The sequence below is a fragment of the Arvicanthis niloticus genome, chromosome 7 (genome assembly GCF_011762505.2).
Source record: "Arvicanthis niloticus isolate mArvNil1 chromosome 7, mArvNil1.pat.X, whole genome shotgun sequence".
Lineage (NCBI taxonomy): Eukaryota > Metazoa > Chordata > Mammalia > Rodentia > Muridae > Arvicanthis > Arvicanthis niloticus.
Window position 1 is genome coordinate 17,904,918 of NC_047664.1, and position 18,778 is coordinate 17,923,695.

The following is an 18,778-nucleotide window of genomic DNA, read 5'->3' on the forward strand; positions in this document are numbered from 1 at the left end:
GATTGATTGATTGATTGAGCGAATCAATAGACAGATGACTGTTTTACGATCCCCTAAGTGAAAGTCTCAAATCTGTCATGTTGTGCCTTAGTCGAGTGCCTTGTGTGAGGGATCAAATGAGTAAAAGACAAGGGCCCCTGTCATTTATCTATGGCTCAGAGGAGGGACAGTTAGCATCTGGGTCGGAGAGTGTCCGAATTCTTCTTCAGATTTCCTGCACCTGAACAAAAGAAAGGAAGGAAGAAACAAAGTTCTCGATTACAGATGGGTGTTTGTGAATAAATGAATGCACAGATCCACAGTGAGTGGGAAACAATTTAGCCTTGACCTATTTCCTTAGCAGAGTTGTGTGCAACATTTCATTTCTATCTCTCTGTGCCCTGTGAAATTCACACCCTTGCATAATCCAGTCAGTTTCTCTTCTCTCTTTTCCTGGTTCTTTTGACATTAGTCTGGCACAGATACTCACTCCCAGTGTTAACAATATAGGAGGCAGATTTAAAAAAGAAGGTAAGATCCAGTGTCAAAGAGTGAGCCATTGGTTATCAACAGAAAACTCCATATTAAAGGATAAAACCACCAAGAACAAGGCTGGGTAAGAACCTTAAAGTGGCCTTGAGAAAACACTGTGCTAAAACGAGCAAGAGCCAGGCAGGCCACCTTTTTATTCTGGGCACGAGACAATTAGAAAACAACCCAAACTTGATGGGTAGATAACATCTCTGGGGGAAGCATGGCAGATGCAGAATAGGGGAAACAATAAGTGAAGAAAAGCGGGCCTACGTGGACAGCACATCTGGTTTGGGGAAATGGAGGGAAACACAGTAAACAACAGGCTGGAGGGCAAGTCTGCCAGGAACCCAGAGGGACATCAAGGGTGGCCATGTGACTAGGAGTTAGATAAAGCAGAGGATTGAGGGGGGCTTTGGGGGTTTATGGGACATTCAGAACCTTTCGCAGCTTTTAGTTACTTGACCTTCATGAAACCTGTTTACACTTGACCTGACCATGTTCGTCATGCAACCCATGTGTTCCAGAAGAGGAGGTGCACACAAAATACCTTAGTACAGTTTTCAGGCATCATAGAACAACTAACTAAAAATACAGCCTCATGTGTGGTTTCTCATAAAAAATCAAGTGTCCTTGCTCCTTCACCTATGGGTGTTCTCAAATTCCTCCCAGCGACAGCTCGTCAGGAGTGTATGAGCAGTTAGTGCCCTGACGCACAACTTCACTGAGCTACAACCACTAATAATAGCACAAGGGCAGTGGTAAATGGTGCTCCGAGGTGGTGCTCAGTGGGGAACAGTGCTCCGAGGTGGTGCTCAGTGTAGCTGGACAGCCTTTACTGAGAGCAGAGCAAGGGGCCTTGGCAGGTAATCACTGACACAAGCCTTCCAAGACCGTTTGGTCTCTTCGTCTGAGAAATGAAAGCTCATGTGCACTGAATCACCAGATGGAGAATTTGTTCAGGCAAAATGGCTTTGCAAGTTCTCTTGTAAATCGCCTCTGGCTTCTACAAAACAGTAGCAAATGTGCTGAAGACTGAATTAGCTAGAACAGAAGTTTTACTTTCTCACTACAAGAATTGTCTGGGATTGAACTAAAACCTGGACTCTTACCATTGGAAGGGATGCATAAAATTCTATCAACCAGGCCTCAGATTTCACCCAAGAATGCCTAAAGTGGGTGGGATATGACCATGGTGTAAAGCCCTGCAGATCCTAGAGAGATCCACCTATCTGATAACCTTGACTCTGAGAACTTACTACCCATAGACTATGAAATAGAGCAATTCTGAGCAAGCATCTGAGAAATTCCCCCGATGACATAGGAGGAGTACAGGAAGATGATGGCCATTGAAAAGTAGGCCGTGAGCAGTGGTACACTATTGGGAAGCCAGAAATGAAATGTACCTTGTTTCCAATACTTTCAAACCTTCCATAAGGTAAGATTCAATGGGAGAGCTGTGAACTGAACTGTACAAATGACATTGTCCATGCCAAAGATTTACAGGCCACTCAAGGAGACCCTTGACGTTTAGACCCACACATTAGACCACCATCTGCACATAAGATGTGTTCTAAAGAGGCTTCAGGAAAGAAAGAACAATTTTCTGAAGTTTCATCCTGGAAGCACTGCCTCTTCCCTTATATGGACCCAACAAGTAGGGCTCTGCGTCAGAAGGAAAGGCCTCCATGTTCTCGCCTCCTGAAGCAGAGAGGGGTGAGGAAGGTTTGGAGGCTCCGGGAGGACTAGCATTTGGGTTTTTTAAAGCTTCACCTTTCAACAGCTTGAATTAAAATCAGGACGTGGAGCCAAAATTCATGGAACCTGCCACCAAAATTCACTGAGTCTCATATGCACTTCTTTTCTTAAAAATAAGCTTGCAATTGGGGCAAGAAAAGAGCCTAAGGAGACTGCAGAATGTATGCAGTTTAAATTCTTTAGCATTCAGTTACTTTCTGGCTAGGGAGGGATTCAGATATTTGGATAATTTCATAAACCATTGACTTTTTAAAGAGGAATATGAAGAAACATATGCCAATTGAGTTATAAGCTGGGCATAGCTGTGAGTTAGATATTAGTGCCTTTTACCAAAATGTGGTTTATGAGGCTTTTAATAGAGATTAAATTGGTGGAAACCAGGTTTTGCCTTATTATGGATTTGATAGTTTCCACATTTATCTCTTCAATGTAATGCTGAACTATTGGACCCAATGAAGAATATTTAACGCTGCATACATCACCTGTTTCCATTTTACAAATGAGAACTGACAAATGTCTGCATAAAATCAAACTAACTCATCAGTGATTCGCTTTCCATTCTTTTACCTGCTGACCCTACGGCAGTTAATGACCCTGTGGATTGCAGCAACTTTGGGTCCCTTTGGTCATCATGCAGGGTTCTCATTCAGGAATGTTCGTCATTTATTTCTGTCCATTCAACAAATCTATAGTACTTATTTATGCTAAAGTCTCATTTTATATGTTGGTAAATATTATAAGACTAAAGCTGAAGTTGGGTGGCTCATCTGAAGAGACATGCACTTGAGCACATTGTTGGGAAGACCTTTATGAGAATACCAGAAGAAGACAGAATAATTTCTAAAAAGTCAAAGTAGGAAAAGCATTTTAAGAGCATCGCTGTACAGAACATGTTAGGAGAGGGAAGTGAGGAGGGGTAAGAAGGCCAGTAAAGGGCAAAGATGACAGAACATAGAGTCAAGAGTGTAAGCTGGTGAGCTAGCATGATAGCTTACACCTATAGCACTAGAACTTGGAGGGCAGAAGATTTTGAATCCCAAGTCAGCCTAGGTTGTAAGACTGTCTCAAAACATTAAATCATATCAAACCAAACAACCAAAACTAAACAGCAAAAAAAAAAAAAATGGAAAAAGAAAAACAAAACAACAACAAACAAACAGAAAAATATGATTAAAAAGAAAATTAAAAAATCATAATAAAAACTAATACTTTATAGAAAAGTGAGTTCATAGGACTCTAAAGTGGTTCTCCCAAAGTGTAGTCAGGTATTATCCACATTGACCTACTGACTGAATAGGTCAATTATATTAGCTTTCATTACTTTGTACCATGGGTTTATTGGTTTACATGTATTCTTATTTACCTTTAGATATAAGATAGAAACTTGGTATTTTAAGGACTTCATTACAAATCATATAGAAATAACTTCAGGAGGACTGCCTTTTCTCAAAAGAAATACTACCGGAACATAGTGGTGACTATCTTTAATCCCAACACTCATGCAGCAGAGGCAGGGGAATTTCTTTGTGTTCAGGGCTAGCCTGGTCTACATACCAAATTCAAGATCATCTAGGGCTATATATAGTGAGACTCTATCTGAAAACAAGTCCACATTTGACGTTTCCCAAACTTGTCCTGAAAATTGATGAAGTAATTACTTTGCCTGTTGGGTGGTACAAGTCTAGCTTCTGTAGAGCCAGACACATATGGTGGCACGTGTCTGCAGTATAAATATATGTCAAGTCAAGAGAATCAAAAGGAAACCTGGGATACAATGGAAGACCCTGCCATGAGAACCAAAAACAAAGAGAATGCCATGGAGTGTGCTCTTAGAACTGCAACATCTTCTCTCACAATTCTGAAGCATGAGCATCTGAGTTCAGAGTTCCCGTATGGCGGGGTTGCAGGGGCTGGGGGGAACTCTGTCATAGCTTATGGATGGCTGTCTTCTCTGCTGTGTGCTCAGAGAAATGCTTCTTCACACCCATTCCTTATGGCAGTTAGAACAAGATTTTGTGAAGGTACTAACCTACCATTAGTACTCCACCCTCCAGATGTCATGTAATCCTAATTAATTCTTAGGGAACAATTTCTAGATATTATCATAGTCTGAAGTAGTACTTAAGTATGTGGATTTGGGAAAAAAAACACAATTGAGTCGAAGGCAAGTGAGAAATCTAGATGAAATCTTAATTGAGAAACAACAGTGTGTATGTGTGTGTGTGTGTGTGTGTGTGTGTGTGTGTGTGTATAGAGTGTGTATGTGGTGTGTATATATGTGATGTGTGTGTATGTGTGTGTATGTGAGGAGTTTGCATATGTGTGTGTGTGTGCGATTCAGTATTTTCCATTGCATGTTTAAATGAGTTAGTGAAGGAAATAATGAGGAGAAGTGATTAGATGCTGCTGGTTTTAGACTTCACTTTTTCCATCTTCCTCCTCTTGGTTCACTTAATTTAGTTAAGAGAAGCCTGGAAGCATCCCCCACCCCTTACACACACACACACACACACACACACACACACACACACACACACACACACACATACACCCTTGCCTCCTGTATCATGAACTCCCAGTGATGGCCACAGAGGATGAAGGTCTTCCTCCCACAATGGACCCCCAGACTATATACAGAAGAAAGGCTGGTACCAGCCTGCTGGCTAATTTCTTGTATCTGTTCTGAACATCCCACATTCTTTGACCTTATTTCTTTATTTCCAGACAAAGAGGTGAATATCAGACAGTGCTGGGTGAAATAAAAGCAGATTTAAATTCCCACTGCTCTCCAAACCACAGAGATGGAACTAGGTCAGACCACTTGGCCTGAAGCTGTTACTCTGGATGCAGGCTTCAAAGGGCTGTCCTGAGGTCCTTGGATCTCCAGTGTCCTTGCAGCAGCAATGCTGACAGTCAGGAAATAGCAAGGAGAGAGGAGGGTGCTGGGATTGTAGAGTAGGTGCAAATGTGGGAGTGATCTCTGTAAGGAAGACAGTCCTTTCTCCAGCGACCTTCTTTAAAGCATTTGCAGACACATTACTTTTTCCTCACCTGGTCAGTCCACTTTTCTGCCAAGAACTAGAAGTTTCTTTTAAAAACATAGGAGGTGCTTTGAGTTTCTCTGTTTCTTGGAGGCTCTGGGTCTAGTTGGAGTGTTTGCACCTTGCTTTGGTTTGAAGGCACAGTTTTTTGATTCTTTCTTTCTTAGAGACTGGGAGAAGGGGTGGTTGATGGAAAAGTAAGTAACCACTTTATCCAATATCCAAAGCCCAGGGAATTAGAAGTCCTCAGAAATGCCAAGCCTGCTCAGTTCACCTGACTGAAAGCTAAATAATAAAATCACATTACACAATGCTAAAAAGACTGAGCAATGAGAGCAGAACAAAGGTACTTTGGAATATGCCATCCTAATATTCCTGTCTGCGCAGTTTAGTGTTCTTAAATGTGTTTTATGTTTAATGAAAGAAACAATGGCTTTCAGTGGAGGGGAAAAATAGACCTTTAAAGATAATCAGGGCCTTAACTACCTACCTTAGGTAGCTGAGAAAAAGCCACTGTACTCTTTATGTTTTAACACTCCAGATATGTAATTTAATGCGGGTCTAATGACAGTCTCAAACATGGGGCTTTAATCGAAATTGTTCAAGCTCAGCACTGTGACAAGAACTCACAAGCGCCCAACAATGCTGTCCATTTTCTCAGGTTCTGTAACAAAAAGGAAAGAAGAAAAAAAAACCTCTTGAACTTATGTTGCTATTGATGTGTAATATACAATAAAAAAACAGTTAAATTTCAATTATCCACAGGTAATTATAATTTTATTGTTTGACTGTACTACGGGGATTTTTGTAATTCCCAAGACTAATAATTTTCTATAATTTTACAGGTTGTCAAATAAACTATTAAAGATTATCTTTGAAAAGGCGTCTGCAATTGTAAGGACATATCATACTGTTCATGTACTGTATTAGTAATTAGAGATTCCTGGATAGCGAGATCCGCTCTGGGTGCCTGCTACCAGGAAGCACATTTCCCCCCAGCCGCCTCTAATCTCCACCATCAGCTTTTCTGCTTCTCAGGATTTCTCCTCACGCCAGCAGGACTCACATTCACGTTCTATTAATATTCCCCTAGCTATTCCAAATGGTTTGTCAAGATAAATCTCTACCTCCTGGTGGAGAGAAGTTAAACTCTGAAAGATGGCCCCACCTGTCATTAAGGGAAAACTCAAAGCAAATATGAAAGGAGAGAGGCTTACACAGAAGAAGGAAGTGGAGGGTATTGGGAAGTGTCTGTAATTGTGAGTGTGTGTGTGTGTGTGTGTGTGTGTGTGTGTGTGTGTGTGCGCACGCGCGCACGCTATAATCTGGGTCAACAACAGGAGATTTGGGGGTCCAGGTTGTCATATAAATATTTCTGCCAACAGCTACTACATTAGATGCTATCCAATTAGTTCAATAGCAAGGTTCTTTCTCAAACTTCCTCTTTCCCAAAGCAATCATTTTCTATAATTTCATACCATGCATGGTAGAGCAAGCATTCTGCTTAAATACAGGAATCAACTCACAATTTTGGTTGGGGTGTCAAAGCTCTTCAACAAAACAAGCAGGTAGGACAGATCAGGAAGGAGCCAATGTGACTTCTTTCTGGACTCTTATGTTCTCTATACACACCAAGTCCACTATATCTCTTTGCCTAAGACCTTCCTTTTTTACTTCCTGTCAAATTCTCTCTTGCTCATGGAGCCCAGAAGAAGTCATTTCTCCTGGGTAGAGGTCTTGTTGGTTCCCTCATTCATTTCTGTAGACTTTTCTCTTCTGGATTCTCAGAGGTTTACCTGGTATCTCTTTGTTATAGAACAGGAGGTGCCAGATTGAATGCACTGAAATGAAAGGCAGAGGATGAGGACCCAATGGGCACATCTTTACCTGTCTTAGGGATGCACAGAATACCTGGCATTGACTTCCATGTATTGTAAGTAGAGTGGAGAGTGTGAACACACGGGTCAGAATAGATTATACCAGAACAATGGAAGTAATTTGACACCAAGGAAAAGATACTGAAAGGTGTGAAGGGAAAAAAATGGCTTATGAGAAGGCAAGGATTTGGGAAAATGGTGTGTGTTCCAGTTTGATGACTGTTGAAACATGTTGTTTAGAAAGGACGGAGGAGCAAAAAACGAGAACTCTTATAATGAGTCAAACACCATCTTATCAGACCTCACCTTGGCCTGACACTACAAACCTTGTGTTACCTCTTTACATTTTCCCCCTTTGTCTATAGAGTCCTACATTTAAAAGATGTAATTTTTTAAAAAGTATGTACGTGTGTCTCTGTGTGAGTTGAGTTCAGGTGCCTGCAGAAATCAGAGGCATCAGTACCCCCTAGAGCTAGAGTTAAAATTGTTTGGGAGCCACTTAATGCAGGCTTTGGAAGCCTAACTCGAGTCCTCTGTAAAAGCAGAATGGAATGTGCTCTTAATCTCTCACTCATCCCTGCAGCCCTGTCCACCAATTCTTAAAGATAAACACTTTTGCATCCCTTCATGGACCTCAGCTCTATGTTTAGTAGGTTCTTTCATTAACAATAAACATCTGTCCTGTGACACATGCCCAAGACATGAGCTTTCTCCGTCTTTCCCCTCAGAACTCTCCATAATCTAGGCCAAAACTGAGCCTTGTGTTCCTGCATTCTGCCTATACCCTGTGTTCTACCCCCAGAGGGCAAGAAAAAGTTATTCTTGACTAGCACTCTAAAACTTCTAAGCCTTGAGTGCTTCTAGAAATTCCACACTAGGGGAGTGAAGCCTCAACTTTCCAGCCCTGAGTAATTGCAGATAAAGCTTGAGGGAGTAACAGGTCAAATCAGCTCCTTTATACAACTACTGAGGCCAAAATTCCTAAGGGAACAAGTTTTAAAAGATTAATTTTGGCATATGATTTTAGAGAGTTCATTCCATGTATGTGGGAGGGCATTGGGGAGCAGCTCACATCATAGCAGACAAGAAACTAAGATCCCCAGTATACCATTCAAAGACTTTCAGCTAAGTTCTACCACTCAATGACTTTACAACCTCCACAAACAGCATCACCAGCTGGGAATGCATTGCTCACAACATGATCATGTAGGACACTTTTATACTCAAACCATAACACTTCTTAATTCTTTCTTGCTCAGAGGTTAATGGCTAGCTGGAGATTTTGAAAGAAAAACCAGTTTGGTAAGATAGTAGTTTACGAGAGTGACATCCTGGCCTTAGGGTATTGGGAAGAAAAAGAAGCCATTGAATATGTCTACAAAGACATAGTCACCATATTTATGTTATGCCTACATTTTACCTAGGAAAGAAAGATTGAACAAAACTTGATTTTTAGACAAAAGATGACTCGAGGTGCAAGGTAAGAAATATGATACTAATCACATTAAACTTACCTGGCAACAAAGCTTCCAGAAATTTAGGTATGATCGAATGTAATTATTTGTCTATGACCACACTGGCTAGCATTGTAATGAGTGACAAGAATGAGATCTCTTGACGTCTGTGCCAGTGTTCACTCTGTACTCATCTGCAGGTTTTCTTTTTGATGCTGATGTTGCACAGCATCTGGAGCAGCACACAGTGCACAGCATCTGGAGCAGCACACAGAAGCAACACTTTACGATCAAGTATTTATATTAAGAAGCAAATACTCTGGATTGTATTGAAACAAAGATTTTACTTCATACCTAAGAATGTCCTCGGCATAAATTCCACTCCCATGTGATTCAGTCTTTATCTGGTCATACTGGAGCTGGTGAGGATCCTGGAACCTTGAAATTCTAAAAAGTAGAATTATTAAATAAATAGTCCTTATGGCAGCATGTCTTGCTTCCCAATAAGTCATTTTGATAACAGCTCTGCGCCTTGAGCTGAAGGCGATGTCAAGGTCAATTATCTTATTCAAGGCCCCTAATTAAGACTACTTTTTTGAGGTCAATATAATGCATTACTTTATTTTAATAGGAAGGAGATCAAAGCGCTACCTTAAATTTTTCTGATGTAAAGCAGTATTGGCTTTAACCTGGGTTATATTAACAAGGAGGGAAAGGCAGTTTGCAAGTCCACATCCACTGCAGCCCAAAGACAGTTATGCTCAAAGGAAGAGCAGCAGAGATTGCCACCCCACCTTGTCTCCTTGCATGTTCTTGATTCTTTTTGTTGTTGTTGTTTTTAGCTCTTTCAGAAATGTGGTTTCTATGAAATAAGCTTGCACCAGCAAAACCAGTTTATTCAGAGATATGCAGGTGAACTATTTAGCATACGTTTGAGACATGGAGATAATTTTGCTGATTCTGTGGGAACAGAGCCGCTACATAGGATGGGAGGTGGACACCCCAGATGGATTCCACTGGTCAAAACTTACTCAGTCTATGTAATAGATAAAGGATACATTGTATACATTAAGTACATTAAGTAAATAACCCAAGTTACTTCCTATAAAATTTGGAAATTCAGAATCTGATGAAAAAGCATCCCTAGGCAATGGTGGCTCATGCCTTTAATCTCAGCACTCAGGAGGTAGAGGCAGGTAGATCTCTGAGTTTAAGGCCAGCCTTGTTTATACATAGGGAGTTCCAGGATAGCCAAGGCTATATAAAGAAACCCTATCTCAAAACAAAAACCAAAACAAACAAACAAAAAAAAGCCAAGAGAGAAAGAAGCACTAGACACTCCAACAGCACTGCCCATTTTTGTAAGTGGTAAGAACCAAGTTGAGATGAGGAATGACAATCTCTTTTAGACAGGGCATGCGCTTCTTGTTGCAAGGAATACAAACTGGCAGGCAAGTTTTGCATGGCAGGCATAGCCTCTAAATTATTTCTGTTATTTTCCTTGTTCTTCCAATGCTTCTCTGTAGGATTTGAACCTTTCAGTTCCATTAGGTTTAACATTCTCTGTTACGATCTGGAGGCAAGATTCACTAATTTTTATTACTAGCTTGGCACCTGGAAGTGGTCCTTCCTGATGATCTGCCCTAAAGCCCTTCAGTTCACCTCAACGATCTAACTCCAAAGTAGATAGATTGCAACAAGCTTGTAGCTTCCACTTCAGAAGACTCTGTCCGTCCTACCTTGACATTTCCCCGGCATCGTTATGCTTATTCTGTGGGAAATCACAAAGAAGTGGTAAGTGTTAATACTTCCCAGTGCAACCTTCCCCTGGTTGAAGGGATGACTGTGGGTGGGTGCTTACCTTAGCATCCCCCAAAACCCATGGAAGGATTTCAAGGCATGTTCCGCATGGTTTCTCAGGGGATCCCCAGAGCAATGGAGCCCCATCGCCCATGGCAGTAATCAGCTCATTAACACATACTTTATGGGCTTCCCTCCCTTCTCTGATTCCCCACTATTTCTCAGTATTGCTTTTCAGCATAGCTTTCCACATAAACTACGTGCATCAAGCCTTAGACTCAAGTTGTACTTAGGGAAAAGCAAGCCAAGATGATATTTAAATGACTTCTATATCTTTAAATAGGTGTATACCATGAGAATGCCTGGCCAGCATGAAAAGAATCTAGAATTCATGGCACAGAAGGAAAATGTATAGAGATTGCATAGAGAAGACTCCAGATAAGGCTGATAAAGATAAACAGGTTTGAAGACAAAATCCTACAGACAAAGGACCACTGGAAGGTCAGCATCTAGGACAAGATTACACCTAGTAAATTTGACCCAGAAAGATGTCAGTTCAATATCAGGACATCTTTTTAATTCTTCAGAGCACAGCAAAGGGGGCTGGACACAGTTCCTTTCAGAGGCTGAAAGTAAACATATTTCTCTACTTAACCAGTTGCATGTGAAGTTTTTTGCTTCCCACACACATTTGTTCAGTATGACAAACATGGGGTTACATACAGGGCAATGCGGCTGCTTAGCTGGTTAAGTAGCTTTTTAGATTGTTTTTGCTGTTGTTGAGGTTGGGGAAGAGGAAAAAGAAGAGAGAGATAAAATTGACGTTAGGTAATGGGAGAAGTTTTTAGTTCCACCACTATTACAGAGATATAATTTAGCACCCCATAAAACTCAGGAATACCTCAAATCAAGATACATTTTTTTCTATTCACACTGAGAATCTCTTAAGTGTGCAAAGAAGGCATACGATCACGTGAATTATCTATTATCTGAAAAATACTTATGATGCCTAAGGTGGGAGGGCATGGATTCCTATCTGCTCCTTGCAGGATCTAGACAAGATGGCAAGCCAGCTGGAAGAAAATAGATGAAATACTTGGAGGAACAAACCCTCGCTGTCAGGGGTTACTGTGAATTCAAGTATTTCCCACTCCCATGCTTCTTCAAAGCCACAGTGCAATAAGGTAGGTAAATTAATGACACGTTGTAAAAGAAATGAAAAGATTACTGTGTGCCTAACAGTGGAATATAATTTGCTCTTAAGAGGAATGATAGGAGAGGAACTTTGGTGTCAGAATAGTCTGGCTGGAGGAGTTATTCAGCTTCAGTGTAAGATACACACACACACACACACACACACACACACAGTAGATTAGAATGATTTTGTTGTCATTAATACAACAATGCGAGAGAAAACTGATCTTACCAGGTTGTAATTCTACACATACAACACTTCTGAAACCCTAAACTGAATGAGTAAGGCTCTAACCCAGTGTACTCTTGACAAAACCTCTTGAGGACAGAATCATGGCTCAGTAACTGTCAGCCACCCTCCTGTTTATATTTATGGATTCCAATCCGCCAGAGAAAAGTAAAAGCTAAATGGAAATTTATTATGGGACAACTTACAAGTTCTGATGTGTGCCTGATGTGACAATGGTGGGTTTTCTGAGAGGGAGGACTTCAATGCCTACCTAAGGCAATATGATACAACAGCGATCTAAGAGGGTCTCACAAAAGACAGGGGTCATGCTAAGTGTTAAGGTCTTCCAACTTGAGAATAAGCATGGTGGTTCTTTGAGCCTCAACCACAGATGACTTTTTTAAAATGGCATGCTGCTTCCTGTTCTCCTACTCTTTGCAGTTGGCTTCACTGGGACATTCTTTCGAGATCCTAATTCAGGCAGAGATAATTAGGGAACACGGAAGTCTGCTTTTGTGTTCATGCCTTTGGGAATGTACTGATTTAGCATCTGAAGGAGAGTGAACTCTACTGAATGAGAGACTAGAGAAAACTATCTTAAAATGAAATCAGTACAGCTGAAGTTGTGGACTCATCTGCAGTACAATGCACACACACACACACACACACACACACACACACACACACGCACACGCACTGATACCTGCAGTTGTATTATCAACCTGCTATTTCCTCAGTCTTTCATCTCAACCAGTCAGCCAACAAAATGGGCTCATGTCTGGGAAACGTATGTAACTTTGAATCAACAAACTTTCTAGGCTGGTAAGGATGAATTTGATGGATGTCACTCTGAATCGTTGAAGCCAAAATAATGTCTGGCATTTAAGAGATTTCCCAAAGAAAGAAACAAACTAATCATAAAAATCCAACTGCCCAACCTGCTTTCTGGATGATGTCTTGCACAAAACTCTCTGATCAAAGCCAAATGTGGCAGTGATTATCATAAGACATTGCACATAATAAAACTGACGGTTTGTTTGAAAGATTAGCATAAGAAAACTAACCAGAATGTGAAAGATGAAAACAATACAACTCATCCCAGTAATGTCTCACCACATCAATATATGAACCAGATTAGAAACTCCTCAAAAATACTTATTCTGTCTATTTTGTGTATTACAATGAGTACAGGATATTATGACGTATAAAATTTTACTCATAAATATTTTAGAACATAGATCCAGTTGATCTCTTACCTGCTACAGAATACACCATAGGATTCCCCTCCTCTTTTTAGTTTTTGCTATAGGCTTATGATACAGCTATTTTACAAGGACACCTTCTTCCAATAGTAAGTGGACCTGTGATGTGCTAGAGAGCAATTGTTCAATGTTGCATGGTAACCTAACTGGAAACCATAAACAAATTCTGCGCAGCAGACCAGCTATGATGATATTTGACAAATGTATTGATATTACAACTTCTCTCAGTACACACGGATAATACCAATGAGTTCTGGTGAGCATGTGGGTCTGAGTGAGAAGATGAAATTAACATGTAGACTGAGAGACTTCAGAGAAAAGTCAATTATCTTCTCAGTGACTCGGGTACTTTGCATACACAAATTAAATATTATAAGTAACTGAGAATTAATTTTATACTAGAATCAATTCAGAGTATTGTACTTTCACATACCTGTTCAATTAGCAGGATATTGTTCATAAGTAAAATTAATGAAAATGGCTATTTCTCCAAGGTTAGAGCATATAAATAAGTAAGATGTTCAGAACGGAGAAGTAGACGGGAGAAGAGGAAAAAGAGAGCACTTGTATTATTAAAGCTGTGGAGACCACAATCAAGCATGGCCTGTATTCCCATCACATGGAAAATTGAGCCAGAGTTGTGATTTTTGAGGCCAGTATGGTCTCAGAAAATTGCACACACACACACACACACACACACACACACACACACACACACACACTGCCGCTCTATATTTGCTGCTACAGTTTGAATGCTAATATACCCTCAAGAATTTAAATACTAAATTGGATTCCCCAATGTGATGGTAATAGAAGGTGGGAATTTGGGGAGGCAATTAGCTCATGAGGCTGAAGCCCCATGTGAACAGGATTGGTGTCCTTATTAAAGAGACCTGAGAGAAGTCCCTTGCTTCTTTTATCACATTCTGATCTGACATGAGGAATGTCTTGGTCTATGAATCAGAAAGCAGTCCCTCATAAGAACTGGAATCTTAATCTTAAATTTAACAGCCTCTAACATGGTGGGGAATAAATTTCTATTGTTTTATGCCACTTTCTTTAAGGTGTTTTGTTATAGCACCTGAAAAAAAATGAGGGTATCTGTCTAAGAAGGAAAAAAAAAACACTGAAAAATACACAAAACTCAGCTATGAAAGCAGCTTTTGCTACTAGATAGGATATAGTGAGATCCTGTCTTTAAAAGGACAACAACAACAACAAAAAAGGTTCTTTTAACCAATTGGCACCTATTGAAGAAAAATCTGTGATAATCGGGATGTGTTTCCTGTTCTCAAGATGCTTGACGTCTATGTCAGGAAAGCACTGGGGTAGACTTATGACACTATAGAGTATGAAGACAGCCTTTGCAATTTCAAGATCTTTAAAACAATTTAAAGCTGAAATATGTTAGACGTTGAGTAGTACAGGGGTCAGCTCACTTGTTTCTCCACAAACCTCCTATATTGCTGTCCTTGAAGATAACAATAAGTTTTGTACAAGGACATCTTCATTTGCTTAGTGGCTTTGTGGTATGAACCCATGATTTTGTAATGAGGTAAGAAAAAACACCCAGGGAAATCAATGGTCAGTTTCTAACTGTAGATGCTGATGATAGGATTCTAGTGGTTGAAAGCCTGATTTCTGGACCTGGAGTGTAAGGGTTCAAGTCCCAGTACTAAGTCTTCCTTGTATAAGTCATTGTGGTGTTGTGTCTGTCTTTTTGTCTATAAATGGGATGGTTATGATCTGGTTCCTAGGACTATTAGGTAGTTTTAGGAAATACTATAGATGTTCAGTGATTCAGAACTGATCATGGTCAACAGAGACAGATAGAAATGAGTTCAGGGAAGAGTTAGTGGGAATTGCAGGAGGGCATGTGTCAAGTGACACAGGCAAGAAAGGGTGAAGGCCTAGGACTGTGTCAGCTTTCCACTCTGTCTGATTAGAGAACATCAATATGTAACAGAAAAATCCCCCATACTGATAAAGAATTTTATGTTGAGAATGTCACAGAAAGAAAATAGGAAGCTGCAGCAGCAGTAGCTTTGTTTGGAAATGATTACAGAACACACTAATTCCACGGGGAAATGTCTAACTAGGATTGGAAGCGCTCATTCACCTTTAAAAGTTATTTTCTTAATTTCACAAGAAGATTTACTATAAAAATTCCTTAACTCCCATCTTTCTGTACATGAGATGTAGTTTACTTAACCTGGGGTATTATTCACTCCCTCTAAATCTTCTTAGCCTAACAAATATTTCACAAAGTCTACAGAGTTCTATTAATAAGCTCAAAGCTTAGTAGATCAAAATGTGCCTGTACCGTGTGTCTTTACGGTGGTGGGGAATTGAGAAAGTGTTCTTAGGTCTCACATAGATTTTGAAGATTTTATGCCATGTATACAATAAGTCCAAGGAAGCAGATGCTGACAGATGCCAAGGGGAGCCTGCCACCTCCTCACTGTACAAGCCAGCGAGATCTTGTATTCCACCCATGATTTTCATCACACACATCCTTCCTTAGAAGAAACAGCATGCTCATAGGCAAAGAACAAAACCAAGAAGTTGGAAAATTGTAAAAAATGTAGGTAATTGAGACAAAATATTACAAAATGGCAACCTGCCAACAGTCACATAAATTTAGGAGGAAATGCATTTTCTACTGGTATGCTTTATCATAGAAATTAGTAAATATTTATTAAATGTATAAAAATCATAAGAATGTTAAATGCTTCCTCCAGTGGTAAATTTCACATTGCTATAGTTGAAGAGTCAATATTCAGATATAATGTTTAGTAAATTGACTTCATTTTATTAGTCTGTCAACCACAGTAAATAATCAGGTATCTTTACAACAAGATCCATTTAGGATAAAGGAGATTTGGGATAGAGTGACATCTTTTATGAATGTGGCTTTGACTAAAATCAAGGGTACAAACTTCACAGCCATTTCCTAAATGATGCTAGCAAGAATTTCCCTGCTGTTTTGCTGCCATAGTTATTGAATTTTGACTTATATGAAAACCAAAAGTAGTACTTGCCATGAAGTGTCCTGTAAGGTCTAACTGGAAGCCAGCCTTTCATGGATTCTCAACTGTAATTACCAAATATGTCCAAGGGAAGATGCTGAAGTGAGCTGCCCTCACTGTACAGAGTGATAGCAATGGCAGCCAGCACACATCATTACTGAGTGGCACTAAGTTGAAGGGTGACAGGATTAGCAGGGCAGATTAGCTCCCTAAGAGGCTTGTGGCTCCCATGAGCCACTGACCTAGTAAAGATCTTAAACCATCACAGAGGAAGTAGAAAAGAGCCTTTTCCCCTGCTCCTGGTAAGACACTCCTCTATGCACGTTAGAATATTTTCCTGAATTCATCCCATAAGCTTGATATTTGAGATCCTGATTAGGTAAAATATGGATGAAGCAAGGTGTCAGGAAGGAGACAGAAGTCTCACCAGGAAGCCAAGCAACTCTTTGGACAGAATTCTTAAGAAGTTGTCAGGCTCCAGTAGAGAAAATATGTAGGACATTGATTGTTCTAACAGGATGATGCATCTGCAAAAGCCAGATGCAGCCACACACATCTGTACGCATAAGCAAAGGTGGAATGGTCAGCACTTTTTAATAATAGGTTTGTTACAGATATTAGCTCATGGATTATTTCTAGAATCACACATGAATAAAATCATATCATCTGATTTCATCAGGATTAAAGGTCTACCAGATGTCAGACACGCCTGGTGTGTGCTGCATCTGTATCTTCTTTGTTGTAGTTTCTGGCATGGCAATAGGTTGCCTCTATATTTTCAAAAGGGACACTGAAAGCCCTGAAAGAAAAAGAACACCCTGTTAAATTACAGAGTTGTTGGGGATACGTGAGACCCTGATGGTGAAAATGGACAGAGTCTTCAACTTCTGTTGAAGCCTTGGAAAGGTACGACAGAGTTCATGGAAAACAAGAATGCTCTAAACAACACATGAATGGTGGTTATTTAAGGGCCAGATTGTGACTCCGAGTTTAAGCTTATTACCATTACTTGTATCCTTAAGTCTTTACAAAACACCCCACAAAACACTTTACAGTTTCATTTACTAAAAGAAATTCTTAGACTAAGGGTCACACTGGGTGGGTAGCTCCATGGCAGAGCCTGCCTAACATGAATAAGGCTTTAGGTCAACTCTCCAGTACCACCAAGGAAAAAAGGAAATTCTTTAAGATACAGCAAATAAATCAACCAGCACACATATTCATATTTTTATTTAATTTGCAAACTTTATTTAATCTTTAAGCCTTGCTATAAATTATCCTCTGAACATTGTAATTTTAAAAGCCACAAATTATATGCATACTCATAAAAAAGATACTTAGGGCTAAGTGCTATATTTATGTTGACACTCCTTTTCTTTTCCAATTTTTACCATTTCTCTCTCTCTCTCTCTCTCTCTCTCTCTCTCTCTCTCTCTCTCTCTCTCTCTCCATGCCCACATTTGTATCTGAGTCCATATTCATACTTCTTACTATTTGATAAACTTGCTAACTTAACTTCACTTTGACTGGTCCAGAGGTGCTTTTCTGCACTGTAGTGAAAGACCCATCTTAACTTGAGCATAAGTCTCTGAGTGGAGACCAGTCCCACTACTCAAGGTGATGGTGGTTTGCATCTTCCTTCCTCCAATGACAAGACCACCAGCATAGCAAATTCCTCAGAGACCACTACAAATAAAAAAAAAATGTAAGCATCCTCCTTGAACCTACTCATGAAAATCCACCTTTGGCAAAGATATTCATTAATAAAAACAAGTTTAAAATTTGAGAGTTGAGTTTTATCTGTTTAGGGCCTGATATCTGTAAACATAAAATTAACCCTTACTCTCTTTTTGGTCCTGGGATAGGGATGAAAGTAATCAGATTTTTTTTCTTGTCTACAGCTCTCTCAGATTGACAAGACATTCAGAGGCTAAGAGGTTATAGATGGACCATTTATCTCATTTGACTCGAAAGGAAAAGGGTAGTAAATGTAATACTCAAGGTAATGTTTATGACACCAATTCTTGCAGCTTCCTTGGAAAAGAATAAGCCATTAGACAAAATAAAATAAAATTTAAAGTAAATAAATGTATAATGGAATGTTTTGGCATTAATAGACAAATTGTAAAAGCTGACTTACATTAAAACAAAGGAAAAATTTGATAGTTCTCTTTCCTAGATGGTCATATTTCCTGAACAATTGTAGCTTTTCTCAACTTAGCATTTTGTGCATTGCCAAATTTTTAAACTTAAATCCATATTTCACTGGAATTTCCGCTGGAAGATTAATGGGCAAGCAATATATTCATGAGGTTAAATATGTCCATCTATTATTTTAATGGCAAAGCAAAGAGTCTTCTAAAGATGTGCTCACAAGGAGACTGGGCCTTTATGTCCATCTCTGACCTCTAACTTCCACTCCTGTATGATGAACCTGGGGAATGTGGAGGACCTGCAATTGTCTGGCTTCCCCCTTGCTGACCCATTCTCTTACTGAGACTTTCACTTACCATGTGACCTTCAACAATCTCCAAACCTCCTGACTATAACTGATTTTTTTTTTCTGGGAAAATAAAGGGAAGATGCAAACTTTTAACTCACTGTGCTTATTTTTTTTCCATCTA

At 39.7% G+C, this 18,778-nt stretch overlaps 1 long non-coding RNA gene across 2 annotated transcripts; it reads right to left on the bottom strand.

Moving 5' to 3' along the window:
* Positions 1-4,973: 4,973 nt before the first annotated feature.
* Positions 4,974-10,481, bottom strand: LOC143443027 (uncharacterized). 2 transcript variants are annotated; one of them, XR_013111705.1, is made up of 4 exons: positions 8,995-10,481; positions 8,701-8,898; positions 6,836-7,150; positions 4,974-5,973 (listed from the first exon to the last, which is right to left on the bottom strand). It is a non-coding gene; the product is annotated as an uncharacterized LOC143443027 (long non-coding RNA). The 2 variants fall into 2 exon arrangements; XR_013111704.1 differs by lacking the exon at positions 6,836-7,150 and having other exon boundaries at positions 8,995-10,480.
* Between the last annotated feature and the right edge of the window lie 8,297 nt (positions 10,482-18,778).